This window comes from Diceros bicornis, unplaced genomic scaffold (assembly GCF_020826845.1).
Source record: "Diceros bicornis minor isolate mBicDic1 unplaced genomic scaffold, mDicBic1.mat.cur d_74_multi, whole genome shotgun sequence".
Taxonomy (NCBI): Eukaryota; Metazoa; Chordata; class Mammalia; order Perissodactyla; family Rhinocerotidae; genus Diceros; species Diceros bicornis.
In genome coordinates, this window is record NW_026690930.1 from 2635777 (window position 1) to 2640814 (window position 5038).

Genomic DNA, 5038 nt, shown 5'->3' on the forward strand with positions numbered 1-5038 from the left:
TACATCCAAAGGAATTGAAAGTGGGGTCTTGAAGAGATATGTGTACACCCATTTCCATAGCAGCATTATTCACAATAGCTAAAATGTGGAAGCAAGTCAAGCTTCCATTGACAGATGAATGGATAAACAGAATGTGGCGTATTCATACAGTGGAATATTATTCAGCCTTAAAAAGGAAGGAAATTCTGACACATGCTACAACATGGATAAACCTTAAGAACATTATGCTGAGTGAAATAAGCCAGTCACAAAAGGATAAATACCGTATGATTCAGTTATATAAGGTCTCTAGACCTTATATAGTCAAATTCACCGAGACAGAAAGTAGAACGGAGGCTGCCAGGGGCTGGGGGAGGGAGGTGGAGAGTTACTGTTTAATGGGTATAGAACTTCAGTTTTACAAGGTGAAAAGTATTCTGGAGATGGATGGTGGTGATGGCTGCACAACAATGTGAATGTACTTAATGCCACTGAACTGTACTCTTAAAAATAGTTAAGATGGTCAATCTTATATGTGTGTATTTTACTACAATGAAAAACAACAACAACAAAAACAAGCAAAAAAGTGGAAAGTGAGGAAAAAATTAACGCATTGAAACCCATTTAAAAGCTTAATATGTGGCATGCAGAAGAGTGATAATTAAAAAAGGATGTGGGATCAGGGGAGGTGTTTTAACATACAGATATGGATTTACATGTTAGGAAACAAAGAAGTTGAGAGAGAGAAGCGAGAGAGAATAACTGAATAAATCAAATAGTCTGAGGAGGCAAGAGGAGATGAGATCCAGAGAACACACAGGGAAATTAGCCTACAGAAAGGAGGAAACACAGAAAACACGATATATAAAGATGCAGATAAATGTGTAGCCTTGAAGGTAAATTTTAAGAGAAATTTGTCTCTTACTTCTGTGTTCTTTGTGATGTCTGAGAAATGGAAATCCCTGGAGGTTTGAGGATGCTAGGGCATACTTGAAAGAACTGTTACATAAAACGGCGGAGGAGGAGAAAGAGACGACTCACAAAGTGTAATGACACGGTAGGCAGAAGGGAGGGTCCAGATGAGGTTGCTGACTGTACTGATAGCGGTGTCAGTCTAGACTTGGTACGTAGATTTAAAGTTGCTGCAGTCTTCACGTTTCATTCTGTTATTTATGTTTTCTCAATTTTATGGGTGTAGGGTCATTGCTGTGCTATTCTTATCTCTACTAACTGTTCTTAGAGCCATGCAAAGATGAGGAATGTGAAAGCATTGGGTTTGAGAAAACCCGGCTCCGGGGGTACTGAGGTGGCTGCGTCAGCTCCCGTGAATGATTCCACAGGCTGCAGTTGAAACTTAAGCAAATTAGGCTCCAAATAAAGACTGTTCTTTCAGCTTTTGACTCAGAGATGAGCAGAATAAGTGGGGAAGGGGCCATATAGTGGGATTTTCTCTGGGTAACAAAATAAGGGAAGATACACTTCGATGAAATTTTTACTTATCTGTGGAGATAAGTAATTCCATAATGGAAAGAGATACCTACTAAATTTTATAAAGTGGCCGTGAATTTGGGGTATTTAAGTAACTGATCTTTTTTTTTAAATTATGATTTGTATGTTTATACCACTGTCTTGATAGTTTTGTGGGCAACGCACCCAGATATGATTTATAATGTTAGGTGGGATAGGGTGGAGTTCTTGGCTGTGGACCTGTGGGAGCAGGAGCTATAATGCATGCCCATCACCATCTTCTTTTCTTGACCCCGCAATGTGAGAAGAACAACAAAAGAGACTGCACAAGACCATGCCCTATTGTCTTATTACCTTTCCTGGGAATCCAGAATTTTTACGTTTTTCTTGTATACATAAAACAGAAGATCTCCCCCCACCACTTTCCTTCAAAAATTGTAAAAATACACTCTGGACAGGACGGCCCTCTGAGACTCTGACTTGCTCTTTCTTTCTCTTCTTCCACATGATGACACAGTGGAAGTGGACAGAATGGAGAAGGCCAAGGCTGCGGCCCTAAGATTTGGTGCAAAGTGGTGACCCCAGGAAATCGGGCCAAGGTGAACTAAGACAGCTCTAGGCTTCTCTCTGTGTCTGTCCTGGCTTTTGGCAGCCCTGGATTCTTTTTAATCAGTCTTTCTTCTAGTTATATTGATGATGGCTGACACTAAGGCTTAGACGTTAAAGGGAAATATATAGGAGTGATATTTGTGCTTTCTTTGAATTGAGAATATTCAGACCTTCCTGGAGTAGGAAAAAAAAAAGTAGTGCCCTCTACATGGTCCAGCACATTCACTAAACATTGGGTTCTGAGGCCATTGGGATCTCTTGCCCAACCCCATTAAAAATAAAGGGATATTTTGATTCATTTTCCCTCTTGGTTTGTTTTAACTCCCTCTAAGTCTTCTTAGAGGAGAAGAAGTGGCTCAGTTAAATCAGGATTCAGAAATTCAAAAGCCTACTCACAAATTCCATTGTAAGATAATCTTACTGTTACCCCAATCAACATTACTAGCATTTTCGTCGGGTTCAAGAGCCGTCAAAGACATTATAAAGGTATTTATAACAACCTAAGGCTGGAAATGTGGGTAAAGGTAGAGGAATAAAAGCATTAGAAAATAAATATCATAAACAGTTAGGTAGGATTTTATTGATATTCCACCGAAAGCCACCCTCAAAGAGGAAGGGGGAACAGGAAGACCCTGGATGACCACCCTTCTGACTTGTAAGCACATTTGGTCAACAGGAGAAAGCACCATAATGGAGCCACATGGATGGCAGAATACGGCTTCTGGGAGGACTCACGATGCCTTCTGGGAAGATGTTACTACAGCAGCTATGTGTGCAAAAATGAAATGTGATTAGGGTGAGAAGAACCCACATAAAAGAGATAAAGTTAGTGAAATTTTGGTCAAAAAGGAGATTGGTTCCCAGGTCACTTAGGACCTCAGATGTAATGCAAATGAGATCTTTTTACACTAATAATTGTAATAGCTAATATGTGTTGAGCACGTGTTATGTGCCAGACACTGCAAGCGTGATGTGTATATTAAACAAATGTACAATATGTAATGTTACAACAAGAGGAGAAACACAAAGAAACCCAAACCTGGGCACATCATGGTCAATTCCATCAAGTTAAAGATAAAAAGAAAATCCTAAAGGCTTCTTGGAGAGATGGCTGTTTCTAGGCATGGAGTAGGAAATATACAAGATGAGGCTGGTGCATCTTGTAATGACAGAAGTAAGGAAGCAATTATTAAAATGCACAAAGATGCAGTCTGTCAAAGGGACACAGGAGCCATCCTAAAGAGCTCCCAATGGCCAAAACTGGACCAACTGGAGGAACAAAATAGAGTTATTTGGTCATAACTCAAAGTATAAATAGATATCTTTGAGCCCGTACTTATATAAACAAATGATAGAATGAATTAAAAATGGGGGAGAATGGATGTCTCCCATGTTCAGAACTTCAAATAATTCACGCAGATATTCTGCCCTGTAAGTGGTGGAGCATAACTCTTCACTCCTTAGGTGTGGGCTGCACACAGTAAATTCCTCCCACAGAGCACAGCATGGAAAGGGGATGAGAGTCCCTTTACAGTGGAGACACTTGACAACCCCACCTCAGCCAGGTGATTGGGGTCAACATCAACAGTGATAAGCCATGTTGAGATGTACCTTAGATACAGTGTGATGGAAAAGGCACCCTGCCTCTGTGTCTCTCCTCTCAAGAACACATAACCCCAGTCCCATCATTAGGAAAACAACAGACAAATCCAAACTGAGACACATTCTACAAGATTCCTGACCAATCTGTCAGGAATCCTCCAAACTGTCAAGGTCACCAAAACAGGGAAAGTCTGAGAAACTACCGTAGCCCAAAGGAGGCTGAGGAGACATGGCTACATGTAATGTTGTGTCCTGGATGGGATCCGTGAACTGAATTAGGATGTTAGGTAAAAAACAGGAAAATCTGAATAACATACAGACTTCAGTTAATAACGATATATCAATATTGGTTCATTAGTTGTGACAAATGGAATATCCTATAGTAAAATGTTAGTAATAGGGTAACCTGGGGTGTGGGGGCTATGGGAACTCCCTGTATTATCCTTGTAATTTTACTGCAAATCTAAAACTGTTCTAAAATAAAACGTTTATTTAAAAAAGGAATTCTTCAAGCAGATTAAAAAACACATTTTATAGAGAGGAATAATGATAAGAATGAGTCCGTTCCATCAGAAACAATGTAGGCCTCAAGAAATGGTTACCTCTTTAAAGTGATAAAGATGAAAAGCATCAATCTAGACTTCTATGTCCAATTAAAATATCTCTCAGAAGCGAAAGCAGAATAAAGATATTTTCAGATGATCAAAAGCTGAAAGAATGTATTGCCAGCAGGTTCACACCATAATTGCTAAAGAAAGTCTTTCAGGCTAAAGGAAAATGGAAATTTGTATTTATAAGAGTGTTAGAAATTGTAAAAATGTGAGTAGGTATAAAATATTTTTTTTAACTAATAATCTTTAAAAGTTAATTGATTCTTTAGAGTAATATAATAATGCACTGTAGAACCTACAATATACGTTGAATCGAAATACGTAACCTACAAAGCACAAAGGATAGGAGAAGTTAAATGGAATTATACTGTTGTAAGGATTTTACATTATATACAAAGTGGTGTCATATTAATTCAAGGTAGATTGTATTAAATTAAGGATGTGTATTTATAAACCCTATAGTAACAATAAAATATAACATGAAGAGTTACAGCAAAAAAAACCAATAGAGAAGATAAAATGCAATGTAAAGAAATACTTAGTTAACCAAAGTACAGCAGGAAAGGAGGAAGCAAGAATAAAAGAACAGAAAGTATGAACGGAAGGTAAATACCAAGATGACAGACAGAGACGGGGAGATGGAGTGTGATGGAGCACAGCAGGCAGAGAAGGCGGTGTTGCTTCCTAGGGCAACAGTGATGTGTAAGAAATATGGACATAAAGAAAACATTCAAAGTTTTCTTTGTTAGCAGATTATCGACATGTCAGAG